The following is a 22,999-nucleotide window of genomic DNA, read 5'->3' as shown; positions in this document are numbered from 1 at the left end:
AACTGTCAGATTTTTAGGAAACTTTACTTAAAGGGCCCACACAGTCTTCAAACATATGCAAACACACCCACTCTGTGATCCTACACCAGGGCAACAGCTGAAAGGGTGCCAGTCGCATATGGGGAGTGGGTGAAGTGACTGGAAAAGGGGTGAATGCTGGGGAAATCCCCAGAAGCCAGGCAGTGACACAGTCCTCTTTATGAGTTCTCCCCTCATATACAGCCACAAAGTGGTAAGGCAGGTGACCCCCACCCTGGTGATTACCTAAGGCTCTGCCCTGAACAATTTATAGGTGCCTTTTATAAGGTGTCAAAGCAGCTCTACATAATACACAGAAACAAACACAGGGGGCTGCCAAGATGAGGAGGAAGAAATATGGCCCAAATGAAACAACAGAACAAAACTCCAGAAAAAAGAACTAAACAAAACAGAGATAGCCAACCTATTAGATGCAGAGTTCAAAACACTGGTCATCAGGATGCTCAAATAACTCATTGAGTATGGCAACAACAAAAAGGAAGAAATGAAGATTATACTAAGTGAAATAAAGAAAAATCTCCAGGGAACCAATAGTGAAGGGGAGGAAGCCGGGATTCAAATCTATGATTTGGAACATTAGGAAGAAATAAACATTCAACCAAAACAGAAAGAAGAAAAAAGATTTAAAAAAAATGAGGATAGTATAAGCAGACTCTGGGACATCTCCAGATGGGCCAATATCCAAATCATGTGAATTCCAGAAAGAGAAGAAAAAGAGCAAGAAATCAAAAATTTATTTGAAAATATAATGAAAGAAAACTTCCCTAGTAGGTGAAGGAAATAGACATACAAGTCCAGGAAGCACAGAGAGTCCCAAACAAGTTGGACCCAAAGAGGACTATACCAAGATGCACCATAATTAAAATGCTAAGGGTTAAAGATAAAGAGATAAAAGCATAGGTTAAAGATAAAGATAAAAGCAGCAAAACAAAAGCAGAAAGTTACCTACAAAGGAGTTCCCATAAGACTATCAGCTGATTTCGCAAAAGAAACTTTGCAGGCTAGAAGGGAATGGTAAGAAGTATTCAAAGTGATGAAAAGCAAGGACATGCAACCAAGATCACTTTATCCAGCAAAGCTACCATTTAGGATGGAAGGGCAGATAAAGTGCTTCCCAGACAAGGTAAAACTAAAGGAGTTCATCATCACCAAGACATCATTACATGAATTCTTAAAGGAACTTATTTAAGAAAAAGAAGATCAGAACTATGAACATTAAAAGAGCAACAAATTCACATCTATCAACAACTGAATCTAAAACAACAAACTCTTCAAATAACCAAAATCATAGATATGGAGATTATTTGGAGGATTATCAGCTGGGAGGGGGAAGGGGAAGAATGGGGGAAAAGGTGCAGGGATCAAGAAGAATAATTGTTAGGTACAAAATAGGGAGAAGTTAAGAATAGTATAGGAAATGGAGAAGCCAAAGAACTTATATGCATGACCCATGGACATGAACTAAGCGGGGCAGGATTGTTGGTGGGAAGGGGACATTAGGTGGAGGGGGACAAAAGGGAAAAATTGAGACAACTGTAATAACATAATCAATAAAATATATTTAAAAATTTTTTAAATCTGAACATTTTCAACATATATATGGGGCTTTCAATCCACAGATAGCCTGAACCCTTTCTTTATCACTTATTCTCTCTTCCGAGGGTCACCTCTATGCTATGAGTTCTAAAAGGTTAAAACATGAAGAGACACAGGGGCTTCTCTTCTATTTTGTTTTCCTGACAAACATGAAGGATACAGACAGCTCTGCGGCAGAGCTAGGCATCTGCTGAGGCAGTCTGTAGCAATTGCTTGCATATGTAATTTTTTACTGTGTCCCGATTTTACTCAGTATAGGTTCCGATGCTACCTCTGTTTAGATGATCAGGAAACAGGCAGGATATATGGAGTCTAGTATATAGTTTGTGTGGGAAAAACTTTATCTTTGAAAGCAAATCCATTGTATCCACAATGTTCTTGCTTAATCCAAGTATGGAAATAGCAACCAAAAGTGACTTGAATTCAGCTTTATATTTTTCCCCAGAAATATGAATAATGAAATATCTCTCTGCAGTGTCTGAGATCACATAGGACAGTTAATATTCTCAGCAGTAGAAAATAAACAACTACTTGGGAAAAAAATCCTCCTAGTCTCCTTACATTGTAGAAATGAGCCTTCATTAGGAATTCTTGGTACCTGGTACACAAGTTAAGGCAATGGAAGATAGGGCTCTAAAATGATGATTCCTTAATAACATCTTAGAGGTCCAGAGAATTAATGCTGACTTCCTGAAGCATCTAATCTTTCCCAGGGAGAGGTAGGTTCTCCCTCCCAATACATAGTCTGGCTCATTAAGACAACATCAAGTAAATACCCTCATCTTTAAAACAACTCAGAATAATTCACAAATCCCAGCAATATTCACAGTGTAAGAACTTATAATAGTCACATGTGAAAAATAAACAGGTACTCCAAAGAGGACTAATTCACTTAAGGTATAATGCCAGAAACATTAAACGTGATAGTTTTACCTTTAAATAAAATGTGGTTAATTTGATTACTATTTACTTTATTTTTTGCCAGATTTCAATCAATTTTTATGGGAGGATTAAGCTTCTAAGTAGAGTGGGTTTTTTTAAATAATGAAAGCACTTTTTCAAACTTTACCATGGTTAACTAATGGGAGGTTAAATGTTGTACACTATGGATCTATGTTTATCCTCAGACATACTTATCCACAACGTATGCACATTTGGGTCTGGGTTACAATGAGTAGGTATGTGCATTGCAGACTCTCATTAATTCATAACAGCTTAAATTGTGATTTTTATTTGGCATCCTACTGTGGAACCCAGTAGAGAATGCTGAACTGCTCAGCTAAACATTTTCAAATCCGTGACTCTCCATCTGGTTATTCAATCAGAACAAAATCCCTGCAAAGAAAATCCTCTTTCTAAAATGTACCCCATTTTCTTGGCTACGAATCATTCTGGAGAAATGTTAACAGTTTGCCTAGTTGTTCAAGGAGTTTATTTGAGGAAAAACTAACACTATAAATATCAACAGCACTTAGAGGGAAGTAAAGAAAGAATTCCCTCATTCTGTATAATGGCAGGCTTGTTAGAAATAACTACACATAGAAAATGGAAATGTTGCATTTATTATTTTGAAGCATTTTGAAAACTTCAAATCACCATACAACAATTCTATATGACTCTATTGATATATAAGGAACAGCTACATTAACATCATTATGTTTATAGAAGGACCAAATAATGGTAATTTAGTACCTAACACCATGTAAGGTCTTCATAAAAACTAAATTGAAAAAAAAAAAATCAGTTCTAAACAAGTAAGCATATTTTGAGGTTCCTGGAAAAGAGTGAACTACTCTCTACCTAGCAGGATACCTGAGATATAATGGTCTGTAATAAATATTTGTCAAATGAATACTGGAAGATCCCACTCACAGTTCATGGGACTATTGTTCCTAACAGAAAGGTAGAGAATTAGACTCCCACCTTAAGTAGTTTTTAACATGGCCTTTTATAGAGATACTCCATTTAGATTAATAATATTTTAAATGTGTTTTTCATTGCTTTAGCTCATTGGCCATCCCTGACTTGGAGAAGAATGGAAAAAGTAAACACTGTAATTATTTGTTTTCTTCTTAAAAGGTAAGTCTGTTTCCAATTAGCCAATTTTAAATAAAAGAAGTTTTTTATGTGTGATAATGGAGAAGTGATAGAAATTGTATGGTTAGAAATAGCAGGCTTGGCTATAATGTTAAATAGAATAAACATTATGTAAATATTGAATGTTGGAAAACATCCTATGTTTTTAAGTAAAAGGTGGTTCTTGAAGTCTTTTACTTTTAGGATAGGATACAGAAAAAAAATATTTAAGGGGAAAAGGTGAATCACCTTGATTCACTTAAGAAAGAACTGTGACGAGAGGTTATAATTTATCTTTTCTCCAAGATGGCTGCCATCAATTCTTTCCTTCCATGTATATGCTACCATTCCTTCTTTATGAACTGGAGACTATTCTTTCATACTCTTGAATCTGGGCTGGTCTAAAACTACTTTGATCATAGACTATGACACCAGATGACTTCCGAGATTTGTTTATAAGAAGACTTATAGCTTCCGCGTGATCTCTTGGAACACTCACTTCCGGGGAAGCCGATCACCATGTAGGAGGTCCAACTCCCCAGAGAATGCCAAACTGTGAGGAAAGCCAAGACAGCCACATGAGAGGCCTCTTGAGAGAGAAATGGTTAACCATTCATTTTAGCCTGGCACTGGACATACGCATTAAGAAGACTTCAGGTGGTTCTAGCCTCAAATGCATCTAGCTGAACCTCACATGAGAACTGATTTGCTGAGCCTACCAATTCTGAGAAACAGGAGACATATTGATAAGTTGTTGTTTTAAGCCACCAAGTTTTGGCAAGCTGAAAAACACTATAAAAATCAGTACTAGTCATGTTCTCAGGATAACAATGAACAGTATTCTACTGCTGAATGTTTAAAAAAAACAGGGAGATTTTAGAATAATATAAGGTAGAAACCTAACATTCACTATTCCAGTTTTCCAAAATCAGAAAACTAGGAGTCACGTTAAACTCTCCCCTTTTATTCAGTCCCCTCATCCAAATCAATCACCAAATTCTCCAGTTTACCTTCTTACTATCACTTGATTCTACCTACTCTACTCACATTGCCACTGCCTTCTATAAAATTTGAACTTCTTGTTTAATTACACAACTAGTATTCCTTCATTCAGACCATCTAAATCTCCCATCAAGCCATCTGTCTATCGTCTATAAACTAACCTCGTATACTCTTTGTGCCACTACTCTAAGAATCTTTTTACAGAGAAGTCAAGCCTCTCATCTTCCTACCTTAAATCCTTCAATAGCTCTCAATAACTTACAATGAAGTTTCAACTCTCAATCTAAGACAAGGGCCTTGGTGATCTGGCATTCTCCTGCCTCTCAGGTGTCGCCCCCCATCTCTTCCCCATATGTCTATCTAGCCACATTATAGTGCTGGTAGCTATGTGAGGAAGTCAGATTTAGATACCTGCCTGTATACTGCTTACATCACCCATCCTTTGCTGATTTTTAATAATTCCCATTTGTTCTTCAAAATTCAGCTCAAAAATCACCTCTTCTAGAAAGGCTTCCCTGAACTGGTCTATCTAACTTTGACACCTCTCCTCTGGACTCCCATGAATTAGTTTGCTTTTCTACTTGTGAGTTCAATGCACCTTGAGTTAATTACGTTTGATGCATACTAGGCCCTTAATAAATATTCCTTGAAGGAATAAAGGGATTATTGAAAGCCATGCTATTTTCATTTATGAAGTGAAAAAGTACAAATATCACTTTCAACTATGAGTAGGACATTGTTTCTCTGAGGAGGAGCATGCATTTTAAATTATATGTGGAACCTAATGAACAAAATGAACTAATGGGCAAAATAGAGACAGACTCATAGAGAGAAGGCTGACAGCTATTTGGAGGGGTTGGGGGCTGGGTGAGGGGTGTAGAGTGATTGAGCAAAAAGAAAAAAAGAAGAGAAAAAAAGTCTCATGGACAAGGACAACAGCGTGGTGATTGCCAGGGGGAAGGAGGGTGTGGGGAGGTGGAGGAGGGTATAGGGTGGATGAATGGTGATGGAAGGGGACTTGACTTGGGGTGGTCATCACACAATAGTGTACAGATGATGTGTTGTGGAGTTGTGCACTTGAAGCCTGTGTACTTTTGTTAAACAGTGTCACCCCAATAAAGTGAATAAAAAGGAAAAGATTATAGGTGCATAAGCAGCTTCTCGGAGGAGGTCACGTGAGCCATGATGAGGCTCGCTGGCCAGACAGAGTGGAGAGAAGGCACGTCCTGGGAATGTCAGGCTGGCACGATGGGCAGAAGTCAGAAGATGGAAGGTTCTGAGAAGGACACTGTACTTTATTATGGAGGCACTGGGGAGCTTTTAAAGGATGCTAAGATGAAGAGAAACATTGAAGTTATATGTTAGAAAGCTCATGATTGGAAACTTGATTAAAGGAGGGATAGAAAGCAGGGAGAAACAGTTCGGAGTATAAGACAATTCGGGTAAATTCAAAAGACATGGAATTAGAATTGACAGGGTTTATTAAGTGACTGGATATAAGGGAGCAGCAACTAGAATGCCTCTCAGAATTTCTGCTCGGCATCATTTTGTGGGTGATGTGCCAAAGTAAAGTATTCAATTAAAAATGGTGTGGAAATAGGAAATGCTGCTATGCTGTTGGTTAGGAGCATACAGAGTACACCTACTTTGTAGGATATTTTAGTAATTCCTTTCGAACTTTAAAATGTACATTACATTTTAAAAGTCTTTTCTATAGAAATGATAACAAATGTGTACAAACACGTTTCAAAAATGTGCACTGTAACAGTTGTAATACTGAAAATTATGTATATTATTAAAGGAATAACTAAATTTAAAATTTGCCAGTTCTAAAAATATTCACAGGGATGTAAAGCAGAGTATAGAGAATATAGTTAATACTACTGTACTAACTATAGATGGTGTCAGAGGGGTACTGGACTTATTGGAGTGTACACTTTGTAAAGTATATAAATGTCAAATCAATATGTTGCACACCTGAAACTAATGTAATATTGCATGTCATCTGTAATTATAAAGTAAATTAATTAAAAACATTAAAATTTATAGTTAATTAATTTTCAAGGACTTTTGAGAACTTAACCATGTATTTTGAGCTATTTGGAGATGTTGTATAATATAAAAGGCATGGTGTTTTGAAAGAGGCAATTCTGACACTGGTGTGCATTTGCTATGAACAGTCATGAAATATGATTATTTTGAATTATGTTATGGATTCTCTGGGTGATCCCAAAGAGATTTAAACTTTCTGCATGCACCTCAGTCATATATATATATGCCTCCTAGATAGTTCAAGGAAGCATTTCAAAAGTAAGTTTATCAGTATGGTAAAGCTGTTTCCTGAAGGCAAAATAAAATATAATCTCAATTTCTAGCTTTAATACAGATTTTTTTAAAGGCGAAGGCTTCCATGATTTCAAATGTCCCTTTCAGCTCTAAAGATCAATAGCTCCATTAAGTCAGAACACTTGGTTGGAGCTACCTTCTACCCAGCTCCGTGGCTGATCCTCAACAAGAACCAAGGGATTTCTGTGGAGGTAAGTTGTCCTATTTAAGCACTTCCTGCTGAGTGAAGTAGTACTTCCTTTTATTTGTTGTCTTAATAATCTTCTGTTCTTTATCATGCTACTTTTTAATAAGATGTTTTCATTTGTTTAACTAATATTTATTGAGTGCCTACTATGTGCCAGGCACCACACTGAGTGCTGGAGAAACAAAAATAAATAAGACATGCTCCCTTTTGTTGCATTTTTAAAACTGTAAACCATATTCAGGCCAAAATACATCCTCTTATAAAGTAATATTTATCATGTACATGATCCTGCTCTAGGAACCATGCCAGGCTACCCCATTAAACTTGATGGGCCTGAGAATAGTAAAACTATACACTGTATAATGTATTTATAGTATATAGCAAGGCAACAAGGTCCCCTGAGGAGGGAAGGCAGGAAAACTGAAAAATCACCATGAGTGCACTTGGAATTCAGAACATTTGCAAACTCCCCAACTGCTTTATGACTCCATTTCTTTATCTACTTAATGAAGATAATAAGGCCTACTTCTAATATTCCTAACAGGATGTTATAAGGATTAAATAAGTAAAAACACATTAAATACTTTGAGCACTAAATAAATACTAGGTATTGTTGTTTGGTAGCATTACATAAAATCCCATTAAAGTTAAAAGCCTACTGTAGTTATTCTAATGGAAGTTTAAATCCCAGGATGAAAGGAGAGTGAGCTGAATAACTAAAATCAGGACACACCCCTAATCAGATCTAGTTAGACACTAAAATTAAAACTAGTGAAATTAGCTCCATGACTGAAAGATGGTTCCTCACACAGGACAGAACTTACAAGATTTGTAATTTGTGTCTATAAATTTGGGAAGGCGAGCATGAGCTCCAGTTGGGTTGACGACTTTTGGATTTTAAAAACAAATATTGATCAGTTGCAGCTTTCAGAGAGAAATCCCTAATTGGTGAAGATCATTGAAGGTCTCAAGTGCCAAACAAGGACATTTCCATACCAGGGTATTTAATGCTTCAGCAGCACAATCATTTGTTAATCTTGAGAGGTCAACTGTAATAAAGTTCATTTGTCTCTGCTCAGAAACTTTACTTAGTCTTTGTTCAAATGACTCGTTATCAAATATTCAGGCCCCTGAAGATAATTTTTCATGAAATTTTTTTGCTAAGACACTCAAAGCTAAAGCAGACACTAACACCAAATACAGATGAATAGAGAGGCTAAACTTATTAAACTTCCAGCTCCCTTCATGTTAGAACTATGTCTGAGCTCAGCAAGAGGAATCAAGAAACTGTTTGGCCCCCTCCTTGAGTTCCAGGATGGAAGGCTTCCTGACTAGGGAAATAACAGTTAGCAATATGGAGGTGTTTCTTTTCCTTTCTGCCTCTGCTCTCTAGATATGAGGATAAAAAGCAGCGGAGCAGGGTTTTCTTTTTCTTTTCACCTCACTCACAGCTACACTTTTAGTTTCAGAAAGAGGAAATCAATAATAGAGATGGTGGAGGACATTTTTGGATCCCAACAATGGAGCACCATAAGGTTCTCTGGCTGAAAGTTGAAAGCAGATCTTAGGAACAGCTTTCAACTCTGAGCTAGCATTCAGGGAGAGTAAAGGAAAACAATTAGCTAGAAAAATATCTAACCTCAACTAGATTTTTTAAGTTCAAAAATAGTGTTTCTTAAAATCTGTATTTGGTTAGACCCAAATTGTTTTACAAAGAGGCTTATTTGGATAACAAGTGGAAATTACATTATTATTAATCTTTTAGGACCCGAGTAGAGAACAGCTGTTTGAATCTCAGACAAAGCACAGGCCTTTTACTACTGATCTGAATCCAGGGCATCTCACATACTTTTTGGAAAAGTGAATAGATCTCTTTAGAAAGATGAATCTCTAGAATTAAAGTAAGCAAGAACAAGCCCACCGTTCTAGTACCTTACACAGTTTTTTAAAAAATAATTTATTTATTTATTTATTTGTTTGTTTGTTTACTTATTTACTTTTAGAGAGAGGGGAAAGGAGAAAGAAAGGGAGAGAAACATCACTGTGTGGCTGCCTCTCACTCACGCCCCCAACTGGGGACCTGATGTGCAACCTAGTCATGTGCCCTGACTGGGAATTGAACCAGCGACACTTGGCTCGCAGGCTGACACTCAATCCACTGAGCCACAGCAGCCAGGAGCTTACACAGTTTTTTGAGCTACACATTCCAGGGTCGTAAAATTCATAGATTTAAATTCTCCTTCATACCAAATCTGTATCTCTTTTATCTTGGGAGATAAAAAAAATTAAAAGAATGTCATCCCTTGAGAATTAACTCTTCATTTATATTAAAGCTATAAATCATTATCCACCAACCACTGACTGAAATTAATGATCCTAGTTCCTATGCCATTTCCTCTTAACTTCCAATTCTCTAGGACTTATGGTGTGAAAAGAAGGTGGTAGAACTCTCTGCTTTTAGTTTATAAAAATGTAGCTATTAAAATTCTCACTCTTGTTCTCTAACTACATTTTACACACACACGTAGAGGAACTGAGATTTTGAAACGTTTATATGCTTAGTATCTTTTATTCCCAAAACTTCATTCAAGAGACATTTATTAAGCACCGACTATGTTTTCTAAGTACTACTACCATGTTAGTAGTCTTGATTTTTCACTTTTGGAGTTTCATTTCACAAGATACTTCAAACAACCTTTCCACAACTTCCCCTGTCAAAAGATACATACATACACACACACACACACATACACATACATGCATGCATACAGACATACACACAAACATATCCAGTAGGTAAAATGTCCTGGTTTCTCATTTTTTTCCTGAGGGCTGTCACCAGGACTCTCAGTAAACCTATCAGCATATTTAAATGGGGATGATTAATTCAAGAGATCCCAGAAGGCTTTCAGTCCAGTCTAAATTCCATACTTTGCCTCTGCCACCTCCAAACATCTGTTCAGATTCCTAAAGCTTTGGAATGGTCTAGATTTTCTAACTGTGCACACAATATCTGGAATGCTGTTCTGGCTAAGTCCCTTAATCTTCTAAAGGAATCTCCTAACAGAATAGTTTTGAATCATAATTAAATTCCTTCATTCCTTGCATCATTCCATTTCAATTTAACCTGGCATGGAGCAAGCTGCCCAGGCAAGGGCTGACCCAGAGCTTAGCTTGAGAGGTCCCCGTCTGCTGACACCAACCCCAATATGGCAACTGCTTTAAAGGATTCTCACACTACGTGAAAGATGGTGTCACTACACACACTATGATTCTCTTTCTAGGATAGTCCTGTTAACTAAATTATTTTTAGGAACAAACAGGTTCAAATGGGAGCCACCTAATATTTACATTCACCATGAATTTTTAGGGGAATAGTGCCACATTATTTCATTATTGTCACTGTTTCACATCTGATCAGATGATTTGACTCTAAGTTTTCCTCACTGCCATCTCTTTGAATATATGATATTTTAAACAGAATAAAACACTGTTTGCAAATCTAGCAAAGAAACCTGGAAGTGAGGGAGCACTCTTCAAGTATTATTAAGATCCATGTTCATATCTAACGCTAAAAAAAAGTTATGTACAGTCACAGATTTTTCATCTTCTCCATTTTAAATTTCAGTCTCTGTAAAATAACATACTTCTTAGGCTTAAAAAAATATATATATATATATATTTGGATCCTCTAGAGACAAAAAAAGGGAAGGCATCTTACGAAGTCCTAAAAGTTTAAAGACTACTGTCTGCATGCTTTGGATGTCAAGGAAGAAACAATTTGTTTCTAAATGGCGGAATAGTTACTCCAAGGTAAATTATTTCACATTTCCTTCAGCTACTGGTACTGTTTTTATCTACCTGTACTATCAGTTTTAGAAACCTCAGGCTAACAATCACAGAGGTTGAGAGAGAACCCCATCAGAGGAAATCTATCCTAGTCAGGCTAAAGAAACTCACATCTGCATTTCTTCCAAGCTGAATCACAAACAGTCCACACCCCTCATGAGCCCTCTTCAAATAATTTCTTCATTTACCTGCGTGTGGCACTTCCTGAAAGTAAGGAATGGGCTTGACTGGATAAGCTATTATCTCCTCAGGATTTGTGAAGGGCCCAAACAGACTGGAATGTTTTTTGTGGTCTCTCCCCCGCTCCCTCCCCATTCCCCTACCCTGGGCACCGTCTGTAGTGTTTGCCTTTTCTCAGTTTCTGTGTTGCTCAAGGCAGATAGATAAGCCCTTTAAATGATTGCTACCACCCTGCATTAGCTTTCAAAGCCACTGACAATTTTTCCACCTTTGATAACTGATTTGTGATAGAAGTGTTGACAATGTAAAGTGATCACTAAATCACAGACCAGAACTTCCCAGAATAAATGGAAAATCACCCAAAATCTCTCTGGGAACCTTTTCCTAAGGATTTCACCCCCAGAGCTATTCAAAGCATGTGTGAATTGTAAGGCAAGATCTAATTCCATTGTTTTTTAATCAGCAGAAAGACCAAGAACAGTAATACAGGTATACATACTGGGGTTTTCTTGGAGAGGGGGTGTTAGGATTCAATATGATAGTTTTAAAATGTATTTTATTTTTCCACTTTATCCTTTTAGATTATCCAGAAGAAAATACTATAATTTCTCGATGTGATATTCTAGAAGAATTACTAACTTTGATTTTCATTTAGGTAAATAGTAAGTGCTTATACAGGAGGAGATCAGCTTTCCCTTCACCCTGTCGCATGTATACTCATGCTGCTTGAGGTTCATCGGGAATAGTGTAAGTGGAGGTGCAACGACAGACAGCTATTACATTTCAGCTTGAAAGATTAGGCAGCAGAGTTTGCTAAATATTTGCTCCCTTTCAGAGCACTGCTAAGTTTTCTTTTGCTGATTGATTAAATGCCTGTTATTGAACAAAACCCTGCAGTCGCGTTGCAGAAATTGCGGTCTAACTAGACTGGAGTGATGCTGACGATGCCTTGTCCCCACTGTCCCCCATTGTTTTGGGCGCCTAGAAAGAATACTGCCAATAAAGAGCCCTCAGCAGTGTTCTCACTTGGGTTAATCTGGAGTGGACAGGTGTCCCCTGCCTTCCAAAGGACACCAGACTAAGTTAAGAGGCTTGCACAGATAATGCCAAGGAAAATGCTTTTATATCACCATATTCACAGACCAGTGAGTGAGGCAGCAGAGTAGAGAGTGACGTTGGTTTCCTTTGGACGTAGGCTGCCTACTGGTGACATGGATGTGATGTGTAAATGCAGAAGGGCAGCATCACTCCTCTGGCTCTCTTTCAACACTTGCTACGTGCCTGCACCATTCAAGATGAAGGAAATACAGTGGCAGAGAGTAAGAAACAAGAAGAGAAACCATGTCAACAAATTCTGGATCATAAAATAAACAAACAAAAATAATAGGATGGAGTAACAGGGTAGAGAGAGGCAGGCTAATTTAGATCAGATACTCTATCCATTGGAGAAAGAACTAGCAATGCACAGAGGACAAAGAGCAAGCCAGGCAGCGCACAGCAAATGCAAAGGCCATGAGGTAACAAAGAATGGAACATGCTCAGAAACTCATGGCACAGAGGGAAAGGATATTTGCTGTTGTTTTGAGGACTGAGTTTCTAATAGGTAGTTAAGAAACAAAGAAAAGCATGTAATAAACAAGCATAGGTTAATTAAGTATGTTTATTTTTTTAATCAATCTGTTATTTCATATCTTTTCTGGAGAGAGCACTGCATTATTCTTTTTTTTTTTCCCCCAGGGACTAAATACAATATTTGACTTTTTTCCTTTGAGTGCTCAGGAAAGGTTGTGACGAGGCCTGAGAGGCCTTGATTAATTTTCTCAAACATAACCCCTGGAAGCATGTTGTTAAGCTTTATACCAGTCCCACTGTTGAACCTCTTCTTACTTTAACTTTCTTAGAGAAGCCTTCTCCTGGCAACACCTAGACATTGATTTAAACTGACTCATGGATGGCAACAAACCAAGTCCCCATGTCACAGGGTGGATTGTGCCCGGGGCTTTGACCAGGACTCCACAGGAGTCTACTGATCTAGACTCTAATTATGCAGGTTTACTTGATGCCTGGTGACATAACTCTTCACAAAGGAAAGACCACCTCGTTTGTGTGATCAGGCAAGGGACTGTTGGAGACCATCACGTCCTGGACAGTGTTGGGGGAACAGCAGGGTGGGATTCTTGACATCTCTGTATCGCCCATTCCTAAGTCTGCATCCCGCTAGGCTTCTGTCTCTATGTGGATCAGTTTAGACTTTTTTTATGCTTGATTGACTTTGATTTTTTAATACATAGTAACAAACAATTGCCAAACAATCAATTGGATCACTGAACAGTCAATCCAATTTGATCACCAAGATCACATCTGGTTATTTTACTCATTTTAATGACCAAACAGAATTAACCATGAAAAAATGTGGGCTCCTTAGCAATCAGTTAATCTCATAAACTTCTAAACAAAAACTTGATGAAAAACAGTCAAGTTAGGATTGTATATATAGGTATGGCTTATATGATGAGCAAAACACAAATTTATAAAAAACACACCAGAAACTTATTTTTCTCATTGCCTCATTTAAATATATCAACCTATAATATATTCAAATTTAACTTTCTCATGCTTGGATAGTAGTTGTTTGTAACTTTCAGCTTGTGTTTCTGGGAAGTTTTGCTTAAACCAAATTTTTGTAAATCTAATCATATTTAAATATATTAACAGAATTTATGACTTAAATTATGAATCTGTTTATAATCAATAAAGTCCCCTCAAACATGTGTCTGGTGTGTATATTAATTTAATATAACATTTTGCTTAGTAGTGAGGTTTTGTTGCAAAATTCTGTTTCCCATATAATTTGAAATAATTTTTAGTAAACTTGTATTTGTGGTCAGACATTTATGAAAAGAAAGAAAGAGAGGGAGAAAGAAAGAAAGGAAGAATGCCTTGTTTCTCTATTTAAAAGAAGTGAAGAGAGACAACTTGTTTTTTCCCAATCCAATAAGCTGGAACCAGAGGGGAAAATGTAAATATGAGTTTTCTATCATGCATATTTCCTTTTGCAAGGGTTTTGACTGCAACATGATTAAAAAGAATATATTCACGTGCACTGCTTGTTAAGACAGCATTTTTGCTAAATGGCTCTGTCAGGTAAACATGACTGTCCCTCTTTCTCATCCCCACAATCTTGTTGTCCACCTAAATCTTTCCGACATACTACCTCCAGGTTACCTGGAACTTTCCCAGATCTCCCAGAAACCAGTCCCTCTCCTTTCTTGCACTTTCACAACCATCTGCCCCTTGTTGTCTTACGTGAAGAAGCCTTCAAAAAAAAATTTGTATCAGGTTAATGAGTTCTTTGAAGGGAAAGTACTCAATATTTATATACATAGGTAAGTAAGTCATATATGTACAATCCTACTTATGTTTTATTAATCTCACCAAAGGGAACAAGATGGATTCAGAAGACACAGGGGACTTAAATCAACAACACTTAAAGAGCAAAAATCTTAAATGAATAAACAGAAAACATGAATAGTTTTAGTCACTAAGAATATGAACTGTAAGAAATAATGAAATCAAGTTTTTGACTATTTTGCATTTCTGTTTACCCTCAGGGACCTTTTTCACTTCAGATTTCCTTAGAGATCTGCATCACATTAGTACTCCGCGATGCACTGAAGTAGACTTTAAACATCACCTTCGCTGTGGACACGCCTCCTTTCCCACATAGTTTTATAGAAAGGGAATATAACAAATAATTTTAAAATGTAGACTCTAAAATGCTTATTGTAAAAGTTTTATAATTATACTTAACTTCAGGCAACTTTTAAACCTATCGGCAGTCTCTTTGAATTAATACATTATAACATTGTCTTACCACACAACTAACCAAGCCAGTTTGGAGTTGGAAAAAGACAAAAATATATTTGAAACCACTGACATTTTTGTTTTCATTTGGTTCCTTTCAAATTTAAAGGAATAAAACTACGTTGATTTCAAGATTTTAGTAAAGTTTTCTGTCCAATTAAAAAACATTTACTATTCTGAATGTAGGTTAGGATTTTTTTTTAATGATTGAGCTATAAACTAAACCCCCTAAAAATAGGAGTGGATGGTGGGAATGACAGCATTTTAACTATAAAGGCATGAGTGGTGTCCTTTTACAGAGGCTAAATCAAACACAGAAAAAAGTGATGTATTGCCAGGACATTCAGTGCACTTTTCTTTAATTGCCATATATAGTTAATAGCCTGACTATTTTTTTTTTTAAGAAAATAAATTGCAAAGATGCAAGCAACTCAATTACATAATATCTTCCCATGCAACATATCAAAAACAATGAATTTAATTATTCTGTGGTCTGGGTTGAATTCAACACTAAAATCTTTTTATTGAACTTCACAGCAACAAAGAATTTCAAACTTACAGATGACCATCTTTGAAGTTAGATAGAACTCTGACCATGCTATGATTGCTTGATACTGGAAACGGACAAAGTACAGAATACAGTGTTCCAACCAGGATTTGGGCCAATCTGAGAAACTCGAGAAAAGTAGTGGGAAGGAATTACAGATATAGAATGACTGGATAGGTCATTTGATCTTGCTTCTGAGACTGAACTTAAAAAACCTCTGTTTCAGATTAAACAGCATTTCATTGCCTTCCATTTTCTTTTCTTTTTTTTTTTGAACCCAAAATACTTCTACAGATTAAAAGAAACAATCAAAATGGAAGTAATAGAATTATGCAGTACTATTATATCTACATAGGTCCAGAAGGTTGCTGAAATTTAAATAATCCAAGTTTTACTCAAAATAATAAAAGTAAGGAGTATCAAACCAAACTCTGAGAGCACACAGTGGCCCATTCTACAACGTGTGTGATCAGTAACATCAGTGATCTTACCCCAGAATATACCATAAAACAGAGGAAAGAAGTCATCTCACATTTTTAGAAATCGAGCTATGCCATTAGCATACATACAGTTTAGGAAGTCAACATTTTACGGCTCTCATCATTTTCAAACATGATACTGTACATAATTGTACAGAAAATGTTTTGACTATATAGTTAACATTTAAAAAATATGAATGACGACAATAACAATACCGCTTATAGCTTTAACTTACAAGATATCAAAAAATTAAATTTATAGAATTTTGATATAAATCTTGAATCATATGATCCCTACCATTTAAATAAACATGTTTATCACATTAATTTGTAATTTGATGGTTTTTTTTAGGTAGAAGATCTATGCTATGTATTTAGTTATGGAATGCAACATCTATAGAATTTTCTTATATAGTTTAGGATATACAGAGTTAAGTAAAAATATGCTTTTGTTCACAGAATAATTTTACATGCTATTCTTTATTAGCAGTCAAATTGTTAACTGCTAATTATTAAAAAGTTCAAGATTTTATTTGAGGGGGTGGCTAGAGATAGAAGAGGGTATGGGGATAAATGGTAATGGATAAAAATACAAGAGACAGAAAAAATAAAAAATAAAATCTAAAAAACATTTTTAAATAATGAAACCTTTGAGAGTAGGTAAACAATAAGTACCTAATTTTAGAGGTTGTTACATACATAGACTATGGCATGACTGAATGTAAATATAGTAGTAGTATTATATTCATTTTGAAATATATAAGAATTTTATCAAATAAATTTGAACATGTGATTAGATGAAGCAAAACAAATGATACATCAAATTACATCTACAACTCTAAAGAAGAGATAACTTATCAAATTAAAAAACTAATTCCTGAGTAACAAACTGGTAAGTATCTATAATTTTGTTCTTATTTAGAGATATGTCAAGCGTCTTTATTTTTATTACAGTTGTTTAATTTTCAATGACTTGACTATTACTCATTCTTTCACGATTAATACTGACTTCAGACTAAAAATAAAAGATTTTGCTACTTGTAATGAATTAAATTCATCATACCTTGAACAGCGTTTGAAACTGTAATTCTTAGTGATTAGAAAGTCAGTCTAATGAGAACCTTTTTGTTCAAATTTAGTAAAAACTAACAAACAAAACAAATAAACCATACATTCAAAGTCCATATTACTAAAAGAGGACGGAGGATTAGCTGAAATATCATCTGCAGAAAAGAAAAGCAGGGAGCAGAGCGGTGCTGGCATCTAGTGGAGAAGGCGGCACAAGAGTCACTTACTTTGCGGTCTCAGAGGCACGTTGGGGAAAGAACACAGTATTTCAGTCTATGCTTTGTATCACGCACATCTGAAAACAAGGTAAGTGAAAGTACCTGGGATGATTCATCCTATGTATGCAACCAAATTTTAGGATTTTAATTTTCTGCAAAGACAAAAAGAAAATTTGGAGCGATGGGGGTGATGAGAAGTAACAAGACCAGCTGTGGTGGAAAATATTACATAGTAAAAACAAGGACTGTGCGATTTTCTTTTCCCGTGGTATGCTCTGCCAAACCGGGGCACAAACCGGTTTTATAAAATCAAGTGACAGTCTGTTTGTAAAGTTCTGTCTATATTTGGGACATAAGTCACCAAATACTATTTACACACATCTCTTAACAGTAAATTTGGAATTTTCAGATGTCAAGATTATGTGCAGAAGTATAGTTATTTTTCCTTCACAGCATTTTTAGTAGAGGAGCAAATTTAAATTTGAGCCCTGCCTCCTGTTTCTTCTGGGACTTGGAAGGGGTATGGTTTTACCAGGGAGCTTCAGTCTTTGAAGGCAGTCAGTCCCAGTTCGATGTGAGCAAAGGCAGAATTACTGTTACTCGCCAGGGGAGTCATAGATCAGTTGTTTCCCTGGTGACTTTTTGGTCTCTTCCAATTGTGAGGTTCTGTGGTTTCCTAAAGAAAAGGTTTTATTATATTCTTCTACATTAGGAAATGGATTTTAGTTCAGTGTCCCTATAAACGTTTCAAGGACTACATCTACCCTCTAATTTCCTGTTATTCACGGAATGGTTGGTAATTATTTTATGATGAAGACACAGAAGGGTCAAATCACACTAAGGTTATAACAAGACTTATCTTGTGGTAAGTGTCAAGTTTTCCACAATTGCATACTGATTTAGATTACTAAAATGCAAGCACCCCACTGTTAACTCTAGATATGCTTGACTTTATCAAGCAGCTGCATTGTTTTAGATAGCCAGTCTAGTTTTTAGCCAATACATAATGAGAAAGGTTCACACACACATTCTTTCCTATTCATAACATTTTCCTCACCTTTAATCATGGAGCGCAACCTGTTTTCATCTTATGTATTAACCTGATATTTCACACATAACCATGTGCCAATGGCTTATCCTACATACTACACTGATGCTCAACTTTAAAAACCAGTATTTTAGCTAATATAATTGAGTTTATTTCATATCATATTTTAGACATCTAGAAGTTTATCTCAGAGCATGTGAATGAACTATTCCCAGTTTCATGCTGGTGGAGGGCTGTCTCTTCCCCTTGAGGTCCCAGCTCTGCTGAAATATGAGAGATCAAGATCAATTGCCCCTGGTGACTTTGGTTCTCATAAAATTACAGGAACTGCCAGCTAGCCCATGTTCATACCAGCATAACTCCCTGGGCTCCATAAAACTTAGAGATAGAACAGGACTCATGTCCTAGACCACCTGACTGTGCCTTCCAGTTAGCAAATATTCTTTGGCTGGCTAGGAAACATCCTAGTGAGAAGTTTGACGAATTGATTGAGAGAGTACGTAGTAATAGATTTTCTATATTGCTTGAAGTTATTATTAGTAAGTTTATAAGAGAGGGAATAAAAGGAGAAAAAAAAAACAAACTGATAGCTCCTAGCTCACTGGCAAGAGAGGCTTCCTTCACATGATATCCCAATTCCCTCTGAAATCCCAAATTCACATAAATACAACCTCTGCCCTACTCTCACTCTGATTAGATCACAGAGCAAAATCTTGTGCCCATTGTGCTATGGGACAAGAGTAGGATCAGCCAGAGCCAGGACCTGCTATTAGTGGAAGGGGAAAGACATGTGACAAGTAGCAGAAAAAAAGTAATAGCCACAGTGGGGAGGGGAAGAAGGGGTACAGGGATTGGTGAAGAGGTGAGGGAATTAAGAAGTACAAATAGGTAGTTACAGAATAGCCATGGGGATGTAAAAGTACAGTATAGGAACTAGAGTAGCCAAAGAACTTACACATGTGACCTGTGGGAGTTGGGGGTGCTGGGTGGAGGGGTAAAAGAGGGAAAAATCAGGACAAATGTAAAAGCATAATTAATAAAATATCATTTAAAAAGAAAAGAAAATGCAGAGCAAGGAACTGCCTTCATCTCAGGGTCGGGATTTGGAGACAATGGTGTCGAGGAAGACTTCCTGAAGGAGGTAGAGATGGTTAGGACTTGGGAAACTATGATGAGAGAAGAGCAAACTGCATACAAGAAAACATTGCAGAGGGTGCCAGGATATTTTCCCCTCTTGGCCACGCAGTCTGAGAAGAAAGACATCTCTTCTCCAGCATCAGAAGGGTGGGGCTCCAAGTGGCTAACTTGGGCACTTGGAGGCATGAATACGTGACTATAACTGAAAACCACTGCACATTTGTAAACAATTCTAAACCCACAGAGATTACCCGTGGCCTCATTAGCAATTATAAATTTCATGTTTCTTCTCTCTTTCTCCCAATCCATTTACTCTTTTGCCATTTTTCAAGTACAATAAGCTTTAACTTTAGAAACCAAACCAACAAAACAGAGAATCAAAGCTGACTGTGCGAAAATTAGGTCCACGAAAACCTTCTTTCCTCTGACCAAGATTAGTATTCTAGTTCTTCAGGACTACCTTTAAATGTAAAAGCAGAGGTCATTATTCATTCTAAAATGCTTCTGTACTTGTTTCAAAACTATGGGGTAGTGAGGAAAATTATCTTTATTTAATGAAGGAAGTGATAATTTTATTAAAGAAAGTAAAGCATATTGCTCCAAAAAGGGGTAGAAATGTTAATTGATACCATGTACCCAAGTGTTATATTTCATTTTTAGCCTATTTAAAACAAATTTCAACCATATGCTCCAACAAGTCCTCTTCTGGTCATATACCCCAAAGAACTAAAAGCAGGGACTAGAAGACATATCTGTACACACATTTTCATAGCAGCACTATTTACAACAGCCAAAGGTAGAAGCAACCCAAGTGTTTGACAGATGAATGGATAATCAAAATGTGGTATATGCATACAATGGACTATTATTCAGCCTTAAAAATGAGGGAAATTCTGACACATGCTGCAACACAGATGAACCCTGGAGCCATTGTGCTAAATGAAACAGCAAGTCACAAAAAAGGACAAATGGCATATGATTCCAGTTATGTGAGGTACCAAGGGTAGGCAAGTTCATAGAGACAGAAAGCAGAAGGGTGGTTGCCAGGGGCTTGGAGGAGGGAAAATCGAGAGTCATTGTAGAATGGGTGCGGAGTTTCATGAGATAAAAGAGTAATGACAGCAATGTGAATGTACTTAATGCCAGTCAACTGTACACTCAAACATGGTTAAGATGGTAAATTTTCTGTTATGTGTATTTATTGCAATGAAAACTCACCTAATATTATCCAATAAAGAAAAAAACTTGAATAAAATAAATTTCACTGTTCAAAATCTAAGAGTTTGAATATATGAATGTAAGCCAGCTAGCAACATACTCTCTGGCCCTATAATGTAGCTATTATGTGACTGATGTTCATGCTACTGTTAGTACAAGATAAAGTCACCAGATAAATTAGTCAATACCTACTCAAAGATGTTGTGAATATAAAAATAATATTAGATTCAGAGTAATATATAAAATAAGCTTACAAATGCAAATTTACTTCTTTGTTTTAATACTGTATTAATATAGTAAAAAGTTTATTAAAATTAAAAGCTTGAAACAGTGTCTAAAATCTTGTACATTATAGGTGCATCAAGGATTAACTCCTCTTGCTTCTAACTAATTTTTGTCTTTACTAGCCATCAGTGTAGAATGAAGAATGTATATGTGGTTATTTTAAATGTAATTCATTAAGTTTAATTAAGTGTACCATAAATAAACTCATGTTTTATCAGTTGTTAATGCCAATAAATATATAACCCCATAGGTAAATAACAGCAATAGTTAATTCCAACGAAAGCTTAGTATTTGCATTTTTAAATCTTTCAATGACATTAACACGTGTTCCCTTAAATTTCTATTTTATACGTGTATCTGCCTGCCTGATATAATCAGCACTAAGAGAAAGATCTGCTAAATACTGAGTAGGTAAAATTTTTCTTCCATAAATCATTACTTCAAATGTGTTGTCACAATTCTCAAATGTCCAATTAATTAAAATCCAAGTAACAGTTGGTTTTACTCAACAACTGTCCAGCCTAGCAGTCCAATGAAAGATGGCCACCCCTGTAATCTTAATAATACCTCTAGGCTGTCAGCGTGTCATGGCCTGAGCATGAAATCAAACTTGACAGATAATGGAAATGAGCTATTAACACAAACCAACCTGAGCTCAGACCATGTTTTAATATTTTATGTGTTTATTTGGCATAATATTACAACTTTTTTTTCAGTCCGTCATGTAGCAACTCCATTCTGGAAACTATTCCTCCTTTATAATATGTTTTTTTTCCAATGCTGAGAACTTAATTTCATATCCTCCAATCCTCCCCTCCCCACCCCATGTGCTCAGCAAAAGATTCTAAAAATTATTTAGTACTTTGCTCTTGGGCTGTTTCAACTCTCGCCCTTTGAAACAGCCCATAAGTGATAATGAATGCCTAAAGGAATGAGAAAGAGAATCCAATTACATCTACCTGCATAGCTCAGCTGCACACCAAGTAACAATAAACAGGCATTCTTAAATCACGGCATTTCACTGGAAATGGGGCAGAACCTGTGTATTTTAACAACTTTTTACAACTAGTAACCACTACAGCATTTATTTTACTTTCTCAAAGAAAACCAGAGAAGGTTCATAATTTAAACTAAAGGGTCTTTCAGCCTTGAAGACAAAAAGCACTTCTGCTTCGCACCTGAGTAATAATGTGGGATGTGTGCAGGTGAATTAAGAAGACTGGATTCAAAGATAGTTTGTCTTCGGCCAGTCTGAAACATATGACTCCTTTCCAGCCTTGCGATCATTTATTATCCAGCAAAGAAAGGCTGGGATTTTGCTCCACAAACACAGCGGTGGTCCTCGGCTTATGATGATTTATCATGTCTGCTCTGAAATGCATGACACAGGCTGTTCCAAAACGGTCTCTCTCACATACAGACGCCCACATCTGATGGTATTTTAGGTCTGTTTTACTTTTGTGCCACTAAAACCAGAGAGTTTTGGTCACCTGCACACATTTTCCCTCTCAAATGTGACACCCAAAACACATTTTAGGGAGTACTTTATTTTAAACGATATATATCTGAACATATATAGCAAAAGCTTCTCAAGTTTTATTGGGTTAGTAACCTGATACTCATTTTTCCTCTTAGAAGGGACTGTTTTTAAGACTTAGAAGTATTGCACCCAAAACACATCTTAGGCATTACTCTATTTTAAATGATATGTATGTGGAAATAGTGAGAGCTTTTGAGGGAATGTTGGATTAGTAACTAGATACTTATTTTTCCTCTAAGAAGAAACCATCATTGCTCCAAAGTATGAATATTTTATAAGAGCACAGAAAATATATAGTATTAATAAGAAGGAGCTTTAGC

The 22,999-nt window shown here is 36.3% G+C and overlaps 1 protein-coding gene across 2 annotated transcripts in view; it reads right to left on the bottom strand.

Annotated features, from left to right (window-relative positions):
- Window positions 1-22,999, bottom strand: part of SLC25A21 (solute carrier family 25 member 21) — a 476,684-nt gene that overhangs the window by 249,310 nt on the left and 204,375 nt on the right. Inside the window, exon 1 of one of the 2 annotated variants that reach the window (XM_090270125.1) lies at window positions 17,461-17,563. The exons of the other annotated variant lie outside the window; for it this stretch is intronic. The gene's annotated coding sequence lies outside the window, so the exon portion shown is untranslated. Of the gene's footprint in view, window positions 1-17,460; window positions 17,564-22,999 lie in introns of those variants that run through there. 2 annotated transcript variants of the gene reach the window in all.

The sequence above is a fragment of the Furipterus horrens genome, unplaced genomic scaffold, assembly GCF_987537825.1.
Source record: "Furipterus horrens unplaced genomic scaffold, mFurHor1.1.pri manual_scaffold_3, whole genome shotgun sequence".
Lineage (NCBI taxonomy): Eukaryota > Metazoa > Chordata > Mammalia > Chiroptera > Furipteridae > Furipterus > Furipterus horrens.
The sequence above is the reverse complement of the archived record's forward strand: the minus strand, read 5'-3'. Positions and strand labels throughout refer to the sequence as shown.